This window comes from Ictidomys tridecemlineatus, chromosome 3 (genome assembly GCF_052094955.1).
Source record: "Ictidomys tridecemlineatus isolate mIctTri1 chromosome 3, mIctTri1.hap1, whole genome shotgun sequence".
NCBI classification, from domain to species: Eukaryota; Metazoa; Chordata; class Mammalia; order Rodentia; family Sciuridae; genus Ictidomys; species Ictidomys tridecemlineatus.
The window spans coordinates 211,309,687-211,332,058 of record NC_135479.1 but is presented as its reverse complement, the minus strand read 5'-3'; the positions used below and the strand labels follow the sequence as shown (position 1 = coordinate 211,332,058).

Genomic DNA, 22,372 nt, shown 5'->3' with positions numbered 1-22,372 from the left:
GTCTCAGTTCCCGGCAGATGCAGGTTTTTGTTTTTGTTTGCTTGTTTGACACCCAGCCATGTGATCACCCTGCAGTCACTTCTGCTTTTCAGAAGCAGTTTTCTTCTCCAAAATAAATAAAAAATGCTGGCAGTGCTCGGAAACACGGTGAAGTCTCTTTTCCACGACAGGTTTCACTGGGAAGTGCCTGGGGAAAGGTTTGTCAGAGACAATTGGGGAAAAGTTATTTAGAAGTCAAGGTAACGGTGTCAATGGGCGTTCTCGGCGTTCGACGTCCACTAACTCATTTCCTTCTCAGTGCAGCTCTGTGAGGTGGGTGCTCTTGTACCCATTTTACAGATCAGAACCGGAGCCCCAGAGAGGTGAGATCATTGGTCCAGGTGAAGCCAGCCGGACAGAGAGGACAGGCATGGAGCTGGGGAGTGGGCACATGGCCTGCCTACCTACCGGCTTCCTCCCTCGCTTTCCACCACCATCAAATCTACAGCTCAGGGACAGCATCAGGCCCACGGGGCGCCAGACGAGGGAGCGGAGCCGCCTGTAGTTGGCAGAGATTTATTTCAAAGGAGGAAACCCCTACAGCCATAATTAGCCACTGTGCTGGAAGCCAAATGAAATGCCTTTTAAAAAAAGAGAAGGAACTAATTACCCTACTTTCATCTGATGCAAAACATCAAGAAATAGGGTGAAAAGCAACAGAAAAGTGAACTGGAGACCAGGTAAAAATGGAAAAGGAAGACGAACACAGAAATGGGTGCGGGTGAGGTCCTCTACGCAGAGCAGGGGGGCCCCCCGGGGGCTCTCTCCCGTGGCCCTCCACACTGTCCTCTTTCGTAGACCTACAACATGACTTTCAAAGGTTTGCACGGTTTGTGTGTACAAAAGCCAGTCCTTTGATATTCAAAATCCACCTGTAGCAAAAAATCACAAAACCACACTGGGCGCGCGGTGGCACACGCCTGTAATCCCAGCAGCTCTGGAGGCTGAGCCAGGAGGATCACGAGTTCAAAGCCAGCCTCAACAAAAGGGAGGCACTAAGCAACTCAGGAAGACCCTGTCTCTAAATAAAATACAAAATAGGGCTGGGATGTGGCTCAGTGGTCATATCCCCTGAGTTCAATCCCTGGTACCCCCTTCCCCCCACAAAAAAAAAAAAAAAAAAACCCACAGCATCCCAGGTCTCACGGCTGAACCTGGGGAGACCCTGTCTGGACAGTGTTCTGCCACCGGCCTTCTCGGAGCCGTAGCTGTGAGCTGTGCGTGCCCAGGCAGGGCGTGAGGATGTCGCCTTTCCCTGACCAGTCTGATGCTGAAATGCATTTTTTAGAGAAAGTGCCATATGGTAATGTTTCCGGAACCCACTTTGGGTCGTGGTGTTCTGAAACTAGATGTTTATCTGAAACCAACGAGCCCAGGTTCAAGGCCTCTGCTCTCCCTGCCCTCACCTGGGATCTATTTGGCTCGAGACACTCAAGTTCATGATCTCAGACCAGAGGGAGCTTGCTGGGGCCTGGGGAGCCGGAGGTGGACGCCCTGCACACAGCTGGGTGTTTGACGTTCCTGGAGCCACACCCTACTGTCCCCAGAAAACACCTGGTGGCTTGGAAATAAAAGTGTTTGCAGCAAAGCCAGGTATTGTGTCCTGTTTTTCAGGGACTGGGTCCCTCTGTCCCTGGCCCAGGAGGACGTGCGTCCCTTGGCCCCTCTGTACAGCCTGCAGCCAGCAGCCCAGGACACCGCAGGGGGAAGAGTCGTGCAAAGGTTGTCTGTCCCCACCAGAGCCCAGGGTGAAAGACGGCACAGGGGCGGAAATGCCACACAAGCCACAGCTCCTGACACAGTCGGGCGGGCATGCACCCTGTCACTCCAGGCCACGCGCCTCCTCCTGACGGCGTCTCCTCAGGCCTGGGCACGCCGGGCGACCCTGACAGTGGCACTGCCTCCCTGTGAAGCTCCTAACAGTCACCAAGGCACAGAGCTGGGCAGAGGGCAGGGCGAGGGGTGGGAAGCACAGAAGGGGACAGGGCACTTCCCACCAGCACCCCCACCTGCCAGAGCTCCCGCTGCTGCCTGGCTGGAGGCACCGTCACCACCCACCACCGTCCACCCTGACCCCCTCCCCAGGGCAGCCGTCCTCGCCCAGCGTGTGTTTGGAGTCCAGCTGCCCTTAACCCAGCCCAGGCCTCACCGCCTGCTGAGGGATACTCTGCCGCTCCCAGGACTGGCCTCCCTTCTGGGCTCCGCTTTAGTAGGATTCTGTCTAATTAGGCCAGGGCCTGCCTTAAACCATGATTCCGCCACCAGAGGCACCCAGGGAGGACCGTCCATCGTCTGGCCTGCAGTTGCTCCCTAGCTCTCCTCTGCCGAGCTGTTCTCGTCACCAGCTGTGCCCACAGTCCACTGTTTGGGACACACCACTTTGTCACTATTTACTCCTGTCCTACCCCGTCTTTCCTTTCCCAGGTCCCTGGAAGACTCCTATTCAGCTATCAAAACCCGTATTGCACGCCACCTTCTCTCCCTGGCTCAGTTAGTGGCTGTCCTTGGGGCCCATGTGGCCCTGCCCCGCAGCAGGATTCACCACACTGCACTGTGGGGGCTACTCCATCAGCTCACGTGTCTGCCACCCCACTCAGGGGAAGGGACCTCCGTCACCTATGTCCCCAACCAGGTAAGTGTTAACCAGAGCACACAGGGGGCCGAGGTCATCCCTGCCCGTGTGCTGTGCTCCCGGGAAGCCCACCCTTGGCATCATGTAGACTCCTCTTTGTGTTCTTTGGTTTTTCTGCCCCACGGCTGGGAACTGCCAGCCTCAGTCATTTGGAGAGTTACGTGCACAAGGAGGAGCTCCCAGCTGGGTGGTGCTGGTGAACCGAAGTTGTGAGATGAGACTAGATTCCCTGCTTCGCCACTTTCCTCTGGGTTCTTGTCTCACAGAACTCGAAGACCACGGACCATCACAGAAGGCAAGAGTAAACGGAGCAGGGTTTATTTAAGTGCCAAGAACAGAACTCCTGCCCTGCGGGACGGGGCCTGAAAGTCGAAAGACCCATTTTGGAGTGCCAGCTTAGGAGATGGTGTACGGTTCTGGGCAGAGCATGGAGCAAAAGCCGTGTTTAGCAGGTGTTGACAAGGCACCCTGACACCACCCAGGTTCACCTCCACCCTCCGTTCTGTACCCAACCTCCTCCCATCTGGGTTCACCCCCACTTTCCCTTTTCTACCTCTGGGACAGAGGAGTTGGCTGGAGGTGTTCCCGAAGGTGAGCCTCAGAGTCTTTTACATCTGGAACAGGCCTTGGGGTCTAGGCAATGTGTCACCCTGAGTGCACCAGATCTCCTCTGAAGCAGGCCTTGGAGGTGCTCGGGAATGTGTCTCCCAGTTAGCCTCCAGGATGGTTGGACGGGGCCCATCATCCTGACTGTCTGGTCATTTTACTGTCTATTACTTTATCCTCATCCTCGGGGCCTTGGGACAGGTGCGTTCCAATAGCGGGCAGAGGCTGAGGACACCTGGGACAGCTGCCTCTGCCCTCAAGGAAGCGCCGGTGGTTCTAGGAGCAGCTGGCAGGACCTCAGAGAGGGTGCCAGGGACAGGGGCCTGGGCGGTGAGCTGAGTCTCTGGTTTATCATCTCACTTCAGCCCAGGCCCTGGTCACGTGGAAGGACCCTGGGAGAGGGGAGAGCCTCTGAGGGACCTTTGCTGCTGAACTGCTGAAAAAGCAGCACTGTGGGATGAGCAGGTCAGCAGTGGGGCTTCAGACAACCAGGCAGGCCCTCGTGGGGCCACGTTCCACTGCAGAACAAATTAGCAAGCGTTCAAGCGTGTCCCGAGGGAAGTATTGCCAGATGTCAAAGAGCTCCTAGTGTAAGAAAGTGCAGCGCCACGCAGTCAGGTAGAATGTTCTAGAATGAGCTGAACCACCCGAGTTAATAAGTCCAGAAAGCCTAGGAAAACAAACAATGGGCGGGTGGGGCTCTGCGGAGCACGAGTCTCGTGGGTGGAGGGTGGTGTGACTCACCTGGGTCTCCAGTAGGGTGATGACCAGCACTCGCCACACCAAAGGCATCCTGAATCTTAAAAAAAGCCATCATTAAAAAAAAACACACACATTCATCTTATTTTATAGTGTGAGAAAATGGTTTAAGAAATGGCTAGAATTTCAAATCTCTATAAATTTCATGACAATCTATTTATTTTTTTGGTGATTATATTAGCTGTTCTGATACACCCAGTTTCCCCGCTAACTTCCTCTGCCCGATTCTTCCTATGGGACAAGCAAAGACAGAGCCCTCGTTTCCTTAGTCTTTGTGCTTGGCCTGACTCAAGAGCACCTAAAACATTGGAATCAAGGATGCACTTTGGGGTGTCCTCTGGAATCACCCAGGGCTCCCACCTCAGGTCTGCTGCTCCCACTGAACCCCAGTTGAGGGTTAAATCCCCTGCCACAAATTCTGCCTGGCTCCGCCACCTGCCAGTCATCCCCCAAGCCACGGTGCCTGAGGAGTCGGAGCCAGGAAACTCCGAGCACCTCCTGCATTAATGTTGCTGTGTGTGGGCCCAGTGCTGGGCCCGGGGCTGGGGATGTGTGTCCTGGGGGTCCTTGAGAAACGAGCGTCCCCACCCACGGAGCGCAAGAGTGAGAAGGGAGGAGGGCCAGAAGGTGGAAATCAGGGCTCCAAAGAGCTCAGTAAGCACCAGGGAGGGAGCAGCCAGAGGACTGGCCCCCAGGCTCTGCCCGTGGAGACCTCCCTCCCTCCCACACTGGGCTGGACAGGGAGCCCCTCCTGCCTCCTCTCCACCAGCCGGACCCTGGCTCATCTGCCCTCTTTAGCCCAGCCTGACTTCTGTACCTCTGGGACTCTGGTCACCAGCAAGCTCAGCCCTGTGGCTTCCCCTCAGGACGAGGGAGCAACCTTGTCCCCACCTGTCCTGTGGAGATGGGGCATAGTCACAGAGATGAGGGCGTCACGTGGAGGGCGGACGTGGAGGGAGTTTGAATAAAGCCACAGGCTGGTGCTAGGGCTGCTGGGGCTGCTTAAGGAACACACTAACTGCTCACCGTTCTGGAGGCTAGAGGTCAGCAGTGGACGCGGCCGCAGGACTGCTTTCTTCCGAGGCCTCTGATAAAAGGTAAATGGAGGCACAATAATATTTTTTGATATTTTTTTAGTTGCCGATGGGTACAATACCTTAATTTGATTTCTTGATTTTTATGTCATGCTGAGGATCGAACCCAGTGCCCCCAACATGCTAGGCGAATGCTCTGCCACTGAGCTACAACCCCAGCCCCACAATAAAATGTTTAGAGTTTATTTGAAGCCAGATGTGGTGGCGCACACCTGTAATCCCAGCAACTCGGAAGGCTGAGGCAGGAGGCTCACAAGTTCAAGGCCAGCCTCAGCAACTTAGTGAGGCCCTAAGGAACTTACGGAGAGCCTGTGTCTACATAATAAAACATAAAAGGGCTGGGGATGTGGCTCAGTGGTAAAGTGCTCCTAGTTCTATCGCCAGTACAAGGGGAAAGAAATAGTTTCTCTGAGCAAACAGCAATTCATAAATCAGGCAGCTCCAAACAAGAAGTGGCAGAGGGGACCAGCCCAGTGAGGCCTCCTACGTGGCTTCAGTCTTGCTTGACTTGCAACATAAGTCAATGCTTATATTAAAGAAAAGTGGACCTGAGAACTAACCGGCAGAAACCACTGCCTACCATAGCTGGGGCTCCCCGGCAGAGACAACCGGGGCCACTGCACAACTGCAGCCGGCTGTGTGGTGGCTGGGGTTAGAGTTAGGGTTAGGGTTAGGGTTGTTAGTTCAGGGTTAGAGAGCTCTCAAGTTCAGACTGCTCTCTGAGCTCCGTAGCAGGGCCCCTCCATATCTACCCCACACGTGTCACACAGAACTAACCAACGTCTTCATAACAGCTGCCATTCTGACTGGAGTGAGATGAAATCTTAGGGTAGTTTTGATTTGCATTTCTCTAATTGTGAGAGATGACAAACATTTTTTCATATATTTGTTAATTGATTATATATCCTCCTCTGACAAGTATCTGTTCATGTCCTAGTTCCATTTATTGATTGGGTTATTTGGGTTTTTTGGTGTTTAGATTTTTGAGTTCTTTATATATCCTAGAGATTAGTGCTCTATCTGATGTGTGAGGGATAAAAACAACAGTAAGTGTTGGCGAGGATGTAGGGGGAAAGGCACACTCCTACACTGCTGGCGGGATTGCAAATTGGCGCAACCAACGTGGAAAGCAGTATGGAGATTCCTTGGAAAACTGGGAATGGAACCACCATTTGACCCAGCTATCCCACTCCTCGGTCTATACGCAAAGGATTTAAAAAAAAAGCATACTACAGGGACACAGCCACATCAATGTTTATAGCAGCACAATTCCCAGTAGCTAAACTGTGGAACCAACTAGATGAATGGATTAAAATGTGGCATATGTACACAATGGAATATAATCAGCAATAAAATAGAATAAAACCATGGCATTTGCAGGTAAATGGGTGGTGTTGGAGACAATTATGCTAAGGGGAGTTAGCCAATCCCAAAAAACATATGCCAAATGATATAAGGTGACTGACCCATAATGGGGAGCATGGGAGGAATAGACAAACTCTAGATAGGGCAGAGGGGTGGGAGGGGAAGGGAGGGGGCAGGGGGTTAGCAATGATGGTGGAATGTGATGGACATCATTATCCAAAGTACCTGTATGAAGACACAAATTGGTGTCAACATACTTTGTATACAACCAGAGATATGAAAAACTGTGCTCTATCTGTGTAATAAGAATTGTAATGCATTCCACTGTCACATATTTAAAAAATAAAATCAATTAAATATTTTAAAAATAAATAAATAAAAATTTATTTATTTATTTTAAAGTATTTAATTGGCTCACTTCACTTAGCATTATATATGTGTATATATGAACTAACCAATGTCCCAGCTTCCCAGGGACCCCCATGCTGGTGGCTTAGGGACTCAGCCCACTGGCAGTTACCCGCAGTGGCCAGCAGGGGCAGCAGCAGCAGACACTACTTGAGAAGTGGACCGCTGTCTGAGTCCCTCTGCGGGGTGCCCTTACGCTGTCATTGGAAACACAGACAAGAACAGGAGGGAAGCTTATCACTGGTCTTCTCTCAAATCCGTCCATGTTAAAGAGGGTGCAGTGCTGCATGACGCAGGCCGTCAAGACAGTGGGCATCGACCAGGACTGAGTCCATTTCTGCTCAGATCCCATCACCCTGGGCCGGCCACCGGGTCTGAAGGCTGAATGGCTCTCTTCTGATTGGAATCCCTTCTCCCTCAGAGACAGCCTGTGGCCACCGAGCTGCTGAGACTGCTCTCTTCCAGATCCCCCACAAGCCATTCTGGAGCCTGGTGTTCCTCGGCTATGACCCTGCCATGGCAAGAAGCCAGCCTGAGCCGTCCTGGGCATCCAGCTGCCGGGTCCAGTGATGACTAGGTGCACGGCCATGCTCAGCCCCAAACAGAGCTGCTTAGAGTTACAGATGTGTTAATATTACACTCTTCCCTTGACAAAGTGCAGGGAGTGTCGGTGGAGATAAGAATTTTTCAACCACCAAAGGAGATTAAATAAATATGGGTACCAGTAAAGTGGGAGGAGCCCTGCACAAAAGTCTAAAGGCAAGTCCCCTCCATAACAAGTTCACGGCCTTGGGCAAACCCTGGCTCATTCTCAGACCTCAGGGGAGATGCAGGCCCTGCACACAGTGGTCCTCTGCAGGTGATGAGCGAGAGGATGAATGAGCACGTACAGGACAGGACGAGATGTGGGGCCAGGGGGATCTAGATCCTTCACTGCTCACTAAAAACTTAAGAGGAACCACAACATACAGAGAGGAAGCAGAAAGGACAGAGGGACTGGCTTTCTCTCAGAAGACCGTGCAAATTGAGACCTGTCCTTCTGCTGGGGATCAGTGCCATGTGGAAGCCAGCCTCGTGCAAATGTCCTGGGGTCCTCGGGGTCTTGGTGAAAAGCCAAGTTCAGGGATTCCCATTTCCTTAGTAAGAGAACTATTTGCTCTTCTTTCTTTCTTTCTTCTTTTTTTTTCCTTTTTCTTTTCTTTCTTAAAAAAAAAAAAAAAGTGTGTCCTGGATGCCTCATGTGATAACATCTGTTGCCTGAGAAGACAAACACTGATGACAAGCTTCTAAATTTCAAATGAACTTGTGCCTACTGTTTCACAAGGGCCTCTGCACGTAAAATTCGCTCAAGATCAAAACACACAAGAGCAAGACACTTGCCCTGGACACTCGCTGCTGGGGGTGCCTGTGTGCAGAGCCCTTCTGCGGAGATTTCTGTCCTCACCCAAAATCCTGGGAGAGGGCACATGTCCTGAACCCTGTCCAGAGAGTTGACTTTGAAGCTATTTTTCTGGCTCAGAGAATCTACATGATTTTAAGGAATATATGTGAACTTCAAGCCTTTGTTTCTTCGTCGGTCAACTGGGGTAATACTGATTCCACACTAATACAGAATAAGCAGTCGGCCATTTACAACTTGCTAATAGGCTTACTGTGCAGATTAAACCCCAAAATATAAGCAAAATGCCTGGGGTCCTCCTCTGGGCACCAATAACAGAACCCACATGACAACATCAGTACAACTTAGAATTTTATATGAATACCGTCACCAGGGGGCTGGGCTGTGGCTCAGCGATGGAGCACTTGCCTCGCACGTGTGAGGCACTGGGTTCCATCCTCAGCACCACATAAAAAATAAAGGTTTCACTCTTCCCTCCAAAATACTTTAAAACAATAATAATAATAATCACCAGGCCCATCAAGTTCCTCCACGCCCTGCTCCCCTGCACTCGCTTGGAAACCATGCTTCCTCTTTCTGTCCCTTTGACAGTCATTTTCAAGTCTGGCGAGGCGTGCGTGGCCGAGTCCCCAGCTCCACAGATCTCCCCCATGCTCCTGTGGACTCCTGTCACTGCCTGTCCGGGCATTCCCTCTCATCTTTATTTACTGTCCCAAACTCGTCCTCATTATTCTTGTGGCTTCCGAGAGACTGGGCTTCCTTTAGTAGTCTTTTCTGGGGAAGTCTGCTAGTTTCCATGTTATCCATCTGCAAATGTCTCTCTTGGGTGCTCACCCTTCAGCGACCCTGAGCTGGGTCTCGGATTCCAGGTTGATAGCTATTTCCTCTTGGGCATTTGAAAATGCTTCCAATATGGCACAGACGCTGTAGACCAGGATGTGAATTCAGAGCCTCTGGGACCCGTCCCGGCTCTGTCCGTTCATATCTGACTTCCACAAGGGACTCAAGTCTCTGTGCCTTGAGTCCTCGTTGGCAACCTGGGAATAAAATCAGTCCACCTCTCCCCGAGTTGTCACAATTAAATGACATAATCCATGTAAAGCACCAGATCACAATAACGCCCTAAACACCGCTGTCTTCTGCCTTGGCAGCTGCCGCCAAGCCCAAGGGTATCTAACGTGTGTTCTTTTCTGTGAGACCTGACGCTGTCCCTTGCTGACTCAGGGTCTTTGTCTTCATGTCTGGGGCTTCGTTCCCATATTTCCAGCTGTTGGCTTAATTTTTTTAACCTTTATTTATTTACTTCCATGTGGTGCTGAGGATGGAACCCAGGGCCTCGCACGTGCTAGACAAGCGCTCTAGCTGAGCCACCAGCCCAGGTCCTGTTGGCTTATTCTTACATGTATGCTTGTGTCCAGAAGGTAAGGATTCATTTCCTTCATTGAGATCAGAAGATCCTCAGCCATTTTTCCTTCAGCATTGCCTCTATTTCCTCCATTATCTCTCTCTGGAAGTGCCATAAAATACCTGTGGGCCCCTCTCTCTCTCTCTCTCTCTCTCTCTCTTTCTCTCTCTCTCTCTCTCTGTCTCTCTCTCTCTCCCCTAAGGAATAGCTTCTAGTGCCTTTGTTAATTTTTTTGCCCTACTCAAGTTTTAACTTCAGCGGCTTCATTGTCCAGTTATAGAAGTTCTATTTGGTTATTTTGCAAATCTTCCAGTTTTTTCCATGTCTTTTCATCTTTGCATGCTTCATTTTCTTTTCTTTTTGTCCTTGATCTTTTTTCCCTGAGTGCTTCATTGGGTGGAACTATTCTTTCCCCTGGGGTCTGGGGGTTGGTCTTGCATGATGGGTGTATGCCCACTGACATTCCTGCTATGAATTGATCCCAGGTGCCTTTTGTCCTTTGGATGGTGACCTTGGTTCAAAGGGGCTCTACTCCAATCATGCCATGCAGTCTGACTGGAGCATGTGTCCCCACAAAGCAGTCTACTTCTGCCTGACACCCCACAGGTGGGGCCTCTGGGAGGTGACAAGGTGGTGAGGTCGAGGGTGACGTTTATACACGAGGGAGTCTTATTCAGCCATGGAAACGAGTTTATGTTATCTGCAGGAAAATGAATAGAGCCATCCTGGAGCATCATGTTAGGGAAGTGAGTCCAACCCAGAAAGAGAATCAGCACCTGTCTTCTCCCACGTGGAAGCTAGTGGGGAGGAAACACATCATGCAAGTAGGAGAGAGACCACCAGACTGGTAGAGGGGGCTGGTGGGGCCAGGGGTGGCATTGGGCAGTGAGATTGACCAAACTCTGTTATATGCATGTGCCAATATGCCACCAGGAAACCCGCCATTCTGTGTGATTAATATGCACAAATTAAAATGTGATTTCATAAAACAGAACTTGAGGGAAGGACTTGGGAATGGGAGGCACGGCATGAGTGATTGGTCAATGTTTGTTTTTAAGATGAAACAAATGAAAGTATGTTTGTGTGCTTCCGAGCTGAGAAGGAGATGAGAAATCAGGGTGCAGGACAGGAAGGGGTGGCCTACCCAGCGACATCCTTGACCAGGTGAATCTGTGTGCTCTAGGAGTGCAGCCGGGTCTCCCCCGCCACAGAAGGGAAGCAGAGGGTGTAGGCCCACGCTGGCCGGTGCGTGTGTGCAGCAGGGGTCTGGAAAGATCCCTACTTTTCCACAAGGAAGGAGAGTGAGTCTGGAGGAGAGGACGAGGGGAACCAGGGGACCATCCCCTAGCAGGAGGGACGTGACCTGCAGGAGAGCATTAGTGGCTGCTGAGGTTCACGGTCATGAATCTAGGCGAGACCCCCGTGTGGTCATGAGTCCTCTCCTGCCCACCTGTCAGAGCTCAGGCAAGCAGACGGGGCCACTGCCTTCCACACAGCTCACAGGCTGAGGGCTTGGGAGGTGAGCAGAGGAAACGGAGCACAGGAGGAGACCAGGGCCAGAACACACAAGTAGGCGACCCTGACATGTGACCTCAACCAAGTGAGGAGGGGCAGTGGCTTTGAACCCAAGGGGACCCGGACAAACCCTCCAGCTGCACTGGCTTTTCATTGACTGTAAAAATCACCAGCTTTGGAGCCACACAGATGGGCAATGTGTCACATGCCTCCCAGTAGCTCCACCCTGGAGGACACCCCATCATGTAGCCTGGGGGACTGAGGAATGTCTGCTGAGGAGGGACAGGCTGCTGTCCAGGGATCTGACCACTTTTGTCAAAACCACCGACTTCACAGGGTCATGCAGACGAGCGGCTTCTTGGGATCATGCAGATGCTGAGCGTGGGTCCCCGCAGAGCCGTGAAGATTGATCCTAGTACACAGACCACCAGGAGGTCACCGTCCCCACCCCTCAGAAGGCCCTGCACCCCTAACCCATAAACACCCCCTAACCCGCCCTGGGGAGGTCGACTGGGGGCTTGGGACCCCTTTTCCATGCTTGAACACCTTTGGAACACATAACTCTGCCAAATTCAACACTTCAGTGAGAGGCGCACCACACAGCAGGCAGGAGGGGACTGGTTCAGTCACAGCTGCAGGGAAGACAGGGACAGGGACAGGGAGTGGGATCAGTAAGTTGTGTGCAGGTTCTTGAAGGATCAGCCCGGCAGAGTCCTGATTCTGTGAGAGTCAAGCCAAAATGGCTCCATTTTGTTTTGTGACTCCATTCTGTAAAACAACCAGGCCAAGTAGAAGGGTCCTGACTGGGGCAAGATGTTCTTTTCCTTTTGCTATAGAAACCAGAACACAGAACTACATAATGGGGCACTGTTTCTGTAACTAGGGTAACGGGGCTCTGTTTCTGAAACTGGGGTGACTGAGCTAACTGTGGTTGACTAAGCGTCCCTTTGCCTACTGCACTGTCCCGCTTCTGTAACTTGGCTGGCTTGCATTTGGACCCCTAAATGTCCCTTTTGCGGTTTTCAGGCTTATAAGGAGCGCCCTTGCAATTGTTTGGGGCTGATCAGGGGAACAGTCAGCCGCCACCAGAGTGCTTCAATAAAGGCTCGATTCGATTATACGTGAGTGGTCTGGAAGTCAGTTTATGAAACCCCGGGAAGGGACTTTAACTGCAACAATACCACAGAAATGGACGATAAAGCCAGGAGATGGTGGGCAGGGATGGGGACATGCAGCCAAGACTGAGGAGGAATCACAGGTTAGTAATGACAAAGCCTGGGGCAGGGCTAGAAAGTTCCAGTAGAACCACCTGTGATGTTGAAAATAACCTCATCTACAGCAGCCAAAACGGCAGCATGGAGCCACTCGCACTTGAAACTGTAGCTGGTACAACTAAGAAGCCAAATGTTTACCTATCCTTAACTGTAATTTGGCTAAACCTCAATAGCCCCAAGTGGCTGGTGACTACCATACTGGGCAGAGCAGGTCTGGGTTCTTATGCACCATTTGGATGTGGGGTTTGGGGATGAGGAGGGAGGGTCTTTGAAAGAGAGGGATTCAGGGAACTAGAAAAATCCTGGCTGGAAGAGTCAACTGTATGTACTGAAGTCACAAGGGATTAAGCTGGATCCCTGATGGAGAGAGACCCTGAGCCAGGAGACAAAGTCACGGAGAAATGGGGCATCAGGAGAGAACGGCAACGAGAGGAAGAGAAGCGGGGAGTCTGTCGACAGGAGCCTCAGAGCTGAGCAGGTTGGGCAGCTCCAGGACGGAAGGTAAGAGCAGGAGGGGCTCCAGGTCCAGAGAGGGTCTCCCAGAAAGCACACCGGAAATGGCCAAGGATTGGGGCAGGAATGGGAAAGCAGAGAACCGGGGAGGCCCGCACCCCTGCGGATTAGGGATGAAGAGTGCAGTCCCTGGAACTCAGGGCACCAGGCGGTGGCAAAGGTGGGTAAAAGGGCCAGACTGAGTCATGGTGGATGCCGGACAGCGCAAGTGCAGCCTGGGGTGCTGGGGCATGGACAAGGGGGGTGCCCTCACATCCCTGCAGAAGGAGGGGAGAGACCTAGAGGGGGAGCCCCACCCCCAGCCCAGGACTGAGCCCACTGGAAACCCTCTCTGATGGAGAAAAGGCGCCCGAGGAGGTGCGCTCCGCTCTGGACTCGGGAATACCCTGACCCCTGTTAGAGGATGCGAAATCAAGGCTCCACGGGAGAAGGAACTTCCACTGGACGCAATACAGCTGCATTCCCCTGTGCTCACCCGTAACGCCGTCCACTGCCATAACATTCCAGCTAAGTGCTGTGGGGACTTGGTAAAAAGATCTATAAAGAGTTAGGTCAACGTCTTAAAGGCCAAGTGAAGCAGGACCTTTGTCCCACCAGGCCTTGAGGCACACCTCACAGTCACGGGGATGGAGCGGCTGTGTGAGCTGGCGTGGTGGCATGTGCCTGCAGTCCCAGCTCCCAGGAGGCTGAGGCAGGAGGACCGCCAGAGCCCAGGAGCTCGAGAGCTGCCTGACCGCATAGCAAGACCCTGTCTCCAAAGTTAAAAAGGAGGCGGCTTACATGGTACAGAAAACCTGCCAAGGAGACAGAAGACAGAGTGCTGGGCGAACCTGTGCCTAGAAAGGGGTCTAACCCAGCAAAGATGGTAAGGCCTGTAAGGAAAGAGGGGAAGACCGTGTGGGAAACGCCGCATCAATTAAAATATAATTGTTCTTCATCATCCATAAATATTGGCAAGCTACAAATAAGCTCAACACTCACAGGAGAAAGGTAGGACTACAAAGTTATCAGAAAGACGTAAGAGAGAATACCTTCGTGGCTTTGCAGGTAGGGTGGGGCTTCTCAAACAAAATTTCAAATCTAGGAAGATATTAATAAATTTGATTCTGTGAAAATGGAGGGTGTGTGTGGGAAAAGCTCACAGAGGACCAAAATGATCCCCGGCAGGCAGGAGGGGGGCTCCGTGGCAAGGCGGAGCAACATGGTACAGAAAGGTAGCGAAGGGATCCCCAAGAACCCACAAGAAAACACCAGCAACCCAATAGTTGCATGAGCCCAAGCAGTGTGCCAAGGAGCAGGCTACGGAAAGCTGTGTGGCTCCCAAGAAATGCTCAGACTCATTAGCAGTCCGAGACACGCAAATTAATGCCCCAGCAAATCATTTACACCTATTAGCCTGGCACACACTCAAAAGCCGGCTGGGGCCAAGAGTTGGCAGGATGTGGGAATATGGAACCAGGCCTGCTGGTGGGAGGCAAGGCCAGGGCCACTCTGGAGCAGTCTGGCCGGCTCAGCCTAATTAAGTCTCAGCCTCCCTAGGACCCAGCAGCTCTGATACGGAAATAGAAATGTTTGCACAGCCCCTCATGGAGACATGGCGGACGCTCGTGGCAGCTCTGTGTGCAGCACCGGAGCTCAAGACATCCAGCGTCCCCAGTGGGAGAGAGGACAATGGAGTGCTTTCCTGCAGGAAGCCACTGGGAGCAACCACAGATTAGCTGCACACATTAACACAGATGGGTCTGATTTACCGCTTATTGAAAAAAAGGAACAGATTCATGAGGCAATAATTTGGCCCTTATTTTTTTTACTTTTTTTATGACAGTAGAATGCATTATAATTCTTACTACACATCTAGAGCACAATTTTTATATCTCTGGTTGTATACAAAGTATACTCACACCAATTTGTGTCTTCATACATGTACTTTGGAGAATGATGTCTATCGCATCCCACCATCATTTATAACCCCGTGTCCGCTCCCTTCCCCTCCAACCCCTCTACCCTATTCCTCCCATGCTCCCGCTTCCTATTCCACCATGAATCAGCCTCCTTATATCAAAGAAAACATTCAGCATTTGGTTTGGGGGGATTGGCTAACTTCACCTAGCTTTATCTTCTCTAACTCCATCCATTTACCTGCAAATGCCATGGTTTTATTCTCATTTATTGCTGAGTAATATTCCATTGTGTATATATGCCACATTTTTTTATCCATTCATCTACTGAAGAATTCATCTAGATTGGTTCCACAGTTTAGCTATTGTGAATTGTGCTGCTGTAAGCATTGATATGGCTGTGTCCCTGTAGAATGCTTTTTTTAAGTCCTTTGGGTATAGACCGAGGAGAGGGATAGCTGGGTCAAATGGTGGTTCCATTCCCAATTTTCCAAGAAATCCCCATACTGCTTTCCATGTTGGCTGCACCAATTTGCAGTCCCAATAGCAGTGCATGAGTGTACCTTTTCTCCCACATCCTTGCTAACACTTATAGCTCAGTTGGTAGAGTGCTTGCTTTGCATGCACAAAGCCCTGGGTTTAGCACCACTAAAGAAAGAAAGAAAAAAAAAGTTACTATTACTTATATTTTTTAAATGACTACAAAACAATGATCCCCATCTTGTAAGAGCATGTAACAAAAGGATAGACATTTAATTGAAGGTTACCCGGAGGGGAGGCAGTAGAGCAGAGCCCTGGGCTCAGCCTGACCCCCGGTGAGACTCGGCAAGTTCCCTAGGCTGGAGGCCATCGTGGGAATGAGCTCAACAGGCTTCAGAGGCCATAAGGAAGGAGCACGGAAAGGAAGCTCGGGCAGCCCTGCCCAAAGGCAGCCCTGGAAAAGTTTATAAGTGCAAATACAAGTGTTCCTGATATAAAGGGAATTAGAGAATAAAATAAAAGGCGTGTTTGCACAAAGCAGTAATGAAATGTGCCAAGAATTCGGGAGGGTGACTCAGTCAACCTTCTGAACCTGATGTCCAAGTGGGAACGAGAGAGAAGAGGAGGGAAGGGTCGGAGGTGGGAAGAGGAAGGAGATGGATAGGTAAATCGGGTGGAGAAGGCAGCACATTCATGGAGCTGAAAGGAGCCCGCTCTGCAGGCAAGATGCCATCAGTGAGCACAGATGACATCCTGAAGGTTTCCCAAGGCTGAGGACGAGGACCAAACTCAAACTTCAGCAACAGGCAATTCTGATTGTTCACGGGACAGAAGCCCAGCAGTCACCACCCCCCACCACCACCACCACCACCACCCCCCCCCCCGTAGGAGAGCTCGGGGCATCCTGTCTTGGGACATGGAGGTGGTGCAGCCACACCTAAAGTTGTCGTCCAGCCCGGGGCCCTGCAGGTGCCAGCAAGCGCCCCCAGCCCACACGACTTGCCTTTATCCTTTGCCAAAGGTGGCAAATACCATAAGGCCCTCCGCAGACAGGGGTGGGTAAAACCAAGAGCTGAGCCAGTGTGCAGCCACCACCCATGGTGCTGAGCCGTTGGCTGCCTCTCACCACCACCACTGAGGGGACATTCCACCGTGTGGCAGAGAACCTCGATGGACCTCAGAGGAGGACGAGGCCAAGTCGGGTATCTTTAGTGTGCCCCCCCAGGGTCACCCAGCCTTCTCCCCTGGTTCTCTGCCCTAGGGAGTTTGGGTTCTTCAGGGCTGGGTCAGCCACACACAGGCACCTGGGGACCAACGAGCTCCCTTGCTCTGTGGTTTCAAGACTAACTCACCAATTGAGACCCCCTCTCCCAAGCAGGGGACCAAAAGCAGGAAGAACATGTAGCCCTGCCCCCTCCTGCAAGGGGGGCTTTGGCCCTGCTGTCTATCAGGCTCTGCTGGGGGTCTCTCCTCCCTCCTGACCTTTGGCCCTCAGGGCTCTCCCTGTGACTGCAGTAACCCCAGCAGCTCCCCTATCCCCCCACCCCATCCTGCTATGCTTGTGGGTCCCGAATTCGAGTGTGCTGTCTACTTCCTGTCAGGACCCTGATCCTGGTGCCCTGTGGGTACGGTAAGATCCAACCATCTCTGCCTCTATGATAGGGTCCTTAGGCCGGCTCTTTTTATGATTTTTTTTAAAGAAAACCTATATTTCTAATCATTTTGCTGTGTATACTGAGCAGGCCTCTTTTCTAAGCTCTTAAGGGTTTTAAAGATTTCTTTATTGAGCATTTACTATATTCCAAGAGCTCCGTCAGACACTGCAGGTGCATTTTCTTCCCATGACTCCAGTAGATAGATCCTGTTGCCACCGCATTTTATGCCTAAGGAAGCGGAGGCTCATGGTCAGCATTGCCCTCAGTCAGGGGCCTGCTCATCTAGGGGAAGTGTTTGAGAATCTTGGATGAAGGGCTTTACCGCCTTTGCGTCAGCATTTTGTAGAAAGTTTTGCTGGGCATTATGTTCCTCATCAAATGGCTCCAGGGGCTTGTGGTACAAGGTCAGATTTCAGCTCAATACGTCAGCCCTGCACGCGCAGCTCTTGGGTGGCCTGGTGTTGAAAAGCAGTCTACCTTTGCCTGAAGTTTGGAGATCTTTTGCCTTAGTTGGCATTTAATAAGCACTCCCCCCAAAAAAATCCATGTCCACTTGGAATGTTAAAATGTGAGCTTTATTTGAGCTGGGCACAGTGGCACACACCTGGGATCCCAGCCACTCAAGGCAAGTTCAAGTCCAGCCTCGACAACTTAGTGAAAATCTGTCTCAAAATAAAAAATAAAAAAGGCTGGGGATGTAGCTCAGGGGCAGAGCACTCACCTAGCACACACAAGGCCCTGGGTTCAATCCCCAGGAAACAATAATAATTATTATCATTATTATTATTGTGCAGGTATAAGTAAGCTAAAGAGCTCAAGATGAGAAATCCCTGTTGTAGGGCTGGCACTACCCAGGGTCTGGTGCTCTTAGAGAGGAGGTGAGGAGACACAGACAGAAGTTCATGAAGACGGGGCCAGACACCAAAGTGATGCTGGCACATCTGAGGGACACCTGAGGCCACCAGATGCTGGGAGAGGTGAGGAAGGATCCTCCCGGAGCCCGGGCAGGGGGCCCTAGAACCGTGAGAGAACACATTTTTGTTGTTTTAAGTCACCAGGCTTTTGGCGATGTGTTACCAGGAAACTGACCAAGCTGACTCATCAACCCAGCACAAGCCTGCCTGACCAACACCATCACTTCCAACCCGAAGCACACAGTCAGTCCAGAAGAATAGCATAAGGAAAGCTCCAGAGACCCGCCAGTGAGGATGTGCGTTGGTGACCCCCATCCCATGCTCAGCAGAGGTGAGCCCGCGGGATCCCTGGCCAGTCCTAACGGGCACCCAGGGCTGACCCAACAGCTTCCAGGGCAAGGGGCGGGGGACACTGTGTTGCTGCTGCCTCTGCACCTGTGCTTCTGCTTTTCACCCAGGAGATGGTCTGCAGAAAACTCAGGGGCTGGACCCAGCAGCACTTGCCCTGTCACTGGGACCACCGGGCCAGGTCCCAGGACCCTTGGCGCATCGAGTGGGGTGTGAGTCCTTTGGGTAGGGCTGATAGCACAGCGGGAAGCAGTACCAGCATTCCGGTATGTGTCTGGGGGTGTGTGTGTGTGTGTGTGTGTGTGTGTGTGTGTGTGTGTGTGTGTGACAGATATAGATATATATCTGTCTTCCTGAAATGTCATAGGGCCATGTGAGGGCAGCAGCCATTGTTCTTTAATGGCCCAACTGCCACCACTAAAAGCCCAGGTCAGGCACTCCTTGCTAGTTAATGACTCTGCTGATCCCATAAGCTATAAAGGGTTGATGATTGAACTCCATAACCCTTTGGAACTCTTGCATAAGGGGGAAAAAAAAACACCTTACCAAACTCAGAGAGCACATGCCAAGTGATTCAGGTTTTTTGAAATGCTTGACCATGTAAATAAGAGCCGTTTCTTCACTGTACAAAGAACCTTCACAAACCAGCAAGGAGCCGCCCCAGGTGGGAAGAACCAGCCCTGGAACCCTTAGTGCACACAAATCGGCCTATAAGCATGGGAAAAGACCGTAAACTGCTCGCAATTAAAGACACTAAGACAAAAATAATGAGTTACTTTCAATATTGGCATATTTTTAAATTTAAGCATGGGAAACAGAAGTTTGCTCACTCACTGCGGGCTAGAATACAAGAACATCTGAGGAGGGATTCGGTTCCATACATTTTAAGAACACAAATTAACACTGCTTAAATCCTTCAAATATTGTGGAAAAACCTACCTTCTGGATCTCTGCATAAATCACAATAATGTCTGTACAAAAATATTCAGGATAGCATTATTTGTAATAGCAAATAAGTACAATCTACCCCCAAGATGTATATAGTACAAGCCTGGAGATGTCAGTTTAGTAATGCTATCTGGGTTTTCAGAAGAATAAGAAAACTCTGTAGATGCTCTGTGGAAAGACTCTCCATGTTGGACAGATTCGCATACAGAGACAGGAAAAGAGAGGAGGGAGGGGGAGAGAGAGACCACAGGCATCTGCAGCCCCAGCAGCTCTGGAGAGGCCCCGGGGGGCCCCCCAGCTGGGACCTTGGAAGGTTTAGTACCCTAATAATGCTTCACCAAGTTAATTGCCCTTCCCAAGTTGCTCAGGGCAACTCTTCACCAATTGATATGGCCCCGGGATGAGGGAGACAGTGCTACAGCCCAGAACCCCCACAGGTCCCCACAGCTGCCCTGTGCCAGCACACAGGGAACTGGCCTGATTCACAGAGATAGGAGGGAGTGGGGCACAGAGGCACCGGAAGGCAATTAGGAGCCACTGGGCCTGGTGGAACCAGGGCTTTCTGGGCACTGAGGCTGCATCTTCCCAGGCTCCTCCCCTCCCCTGCCCAGTGGGTCCAGTTCTCTCCACCAGAGGCTTGCTCAAGGTCGCACAGCCGTGGAGCAGAGGGCCAGGGAGCCCTGCCGTTGGAGGCTGCATGAAAAACCACACAAGCCCCTGGCAGATCTCACCTCTGTAGCTTTAAGGAACCCAAAACCAAGCCACCCACTGGAAGATGCCCCCCAAACTTCCACTGCTCTCATCTTGACCTGAAGATCCCCAAGAAGCTCTGCCTTGGGATCCCCGTGACCACAGCTCAGGGGCGTCAGACCCAGCCAGGCAGCAGCCAAAGGAACTGGTTCACCTCAAGCAAAGGCGGCTGGTAGAAGTGTCCAGATGCACACTCCTTCAGAGGGAAGAGAAGGTCCCTCCATCCCCAGGGCAGGATGCGGCTGAGTCTAGAAGTTGGTACCAACATCTGAACAACGTCATCCACCAGCCAAGAGTCGGTGGCTCTCATTGTGACTACACTTCTTCAAACGCATTCTATGCTGAGGCAACATTTTCCAAAGAAATACCTGCAGGGCCTGATTAGCTCAGCCATAACTGAGCCATCCAGCGGAGTCCTATGTGCAGGAAGCCACGCTAACTGTGACTGTCACAGTGCCCTAAGACCAAACATGAATTATCTCCTTTAATTCTCACAACTCTACAAAGTATTACTTTATCCCTGTTCAAGAACTGAAGAATCGCCCCCAAAAAGGTGGAACGCGCTTGGAAAAGGAGGAGAGAGAGATCACAAAGCCTGGGATTTTTACCATCACAACCTCCAAAGCAGCTGCTGACCTAAACTGTCACTAATCCTCCCAACCACGCGTCCCCCCTTCCCTAGAATCCTCCTGCCTGGAGCCTCTGTTTGGGCTCACTATTTCCAGGCCCAGACATTTTTACAACCTGGGATCACTTTGTCTTGAATTTTTAAGATTCAATGACTTATCAGTTGACAATGAGCAAGATGACTGTTGTGACAGCTTCAGAGACCATGCATCGTGTGTGTGTGTGTGTGTGTGTGTGTGTGTGTGTGTGTGTGTGTGTATGTGTGGGGGTGCTGGGGATTAAACCCAGGGCCTTGTGCATGCAAGGCAGGCCCTCCACCAACTGAGCCATGACCCCAGAGACCTGCACCTGGAAGCAACATGCCGTTTACCTCCGGCTTCATTTCTGTGCAGGAAGCAGATGGCAAAGCCAGCAGCTGACCAGCAGCAGCACCGTGCTCTAGCCACCATTGCTGGCTCTGAGACAGGCTCCCAGGACAGGGCAGCTCTTATGCCCTTCCAGACACCCCAGCCGCTCTGGTCACCGGGCCCTTTGAAGAACATGTGGAGAGAGCCGATCCGGAGCTCTGAAGGCGCCATGCAGGAGCCTGCAGCTGCAGCGAGGGCACAGCCAAGGACAGGAGGCCCAAGTTACAGGGACATTCGCCAGCCTTGCCTGCATCTCATTCATCTGTTCACAAAACAATTTTTGCTGGGAAGGGGCCACTTACATTCTCCCTGGTGAGTCCTTGGCCTGAAGGTCTGCCGTGGCCACAGCCACACCAGCGGCTTTCCTGCGCCCTCTCGAATACAGTAGAGGCTTTGTTGTGAGAATTAGCCTCCCAGCCAAGTGCAAAGGCTCGGGAGCCACTGGGTGGATGGCGATGCTGTTACCATGGTTACCAGGCTCGCCCTCCACGGTGGGTCCGTGCACCTCGCCATGAAAGCTTGGACTGGGGGGGGCGGGGGTGGTGGAATACAGCTTCAATTTGAGCCACATGCTAATAAGTTGGCCTGTATGGCCAGTTGCTGATGTCGAATATAAAACAATCATTTTGGAAAAGAAAAGAGAACTTTGGCCAAGCCATCTCTAACTACTAACCCTTGGATCTTTATTTTGTTGTCGTTATTGTTTGGAGGCTTTGGGGGTCTTTTGTAGTGCTGGAGTTTGAACCCAGGATCCCACACATGTTGGGCAAATGCTCTCCCACCGAGATACACCTCCAAACCTTTTTATTTTTTGACCAGGCTGACCTCGAACTTGTGGTCTTCCTGCCTCAACACCCTAAGTCTCTGAGATTGCGTGCATGTCCCCCAGGCCCCACCCACGTGGGTTTTAAATTCAGTGACAAAGCTCATCAGGGGAAATGGATGCTTCCTGTAGACCTTTGTTAAGAATATTTGTTTCTTGGTTTATGGTCACACAGTTTCTGTTGGTTTTACTCTGAAATTCAAAACCACGACCCTCTGACCCTGGAAAGTCCTTGAGCAGAGTGTGGCCTCCCAGGGTCACGCAGAGAGTTTTGCTCTGTAAATGGAATTTGTGCCTCTACCCAGATACTCTGCAGTATTTGTCTACTTCATGTCCTGCTAGGATAATCCTGTGACAGTTTACTTAAGACAACTATCCAAACCTGAATCACCGATACAAAAGGTAAAATAAAGGTGACCGATTAAAAGCCACAGTTTACATTTAATAGACATAAATTATTTTTGAGATCAGGGTCTCTCAAGATGAAGTACAGCTGCAGCTTCTCCGGCCCTG

The 22,372-nt window shown here is 51.3% G+C and overlaps 1 protein-coding gene across 2 annotated transcripts in view; it reads right to left on the bottom strand.

Moving 5' to 3' along the window:
• The window catches only part of B3galt5 (beta-1,3-galactosyltransferase 5), an 89,097-nt gene that overhangs the window by 49,136 nt on the left and 17,589 nt on the right, over positions 1 to 22,372 (bottom strand). Inside the window, exon 1 of one of the 2 annotated variants that reach the window (XM_005323587.5) lies at positions 21,339 to 21,473. The exons of the other annotated variant lie outside the window; for it this stretch is intronic. The gene's annotated coding sequence lies outside the window, so the exon portion shown is untranslated. Of the gene's footprint in view, positions 1 to 21,338; positions 21,474 to 22,372 lie in introns of those variants that run through there. 2 annotated transcript variants of the gene reach the window in all.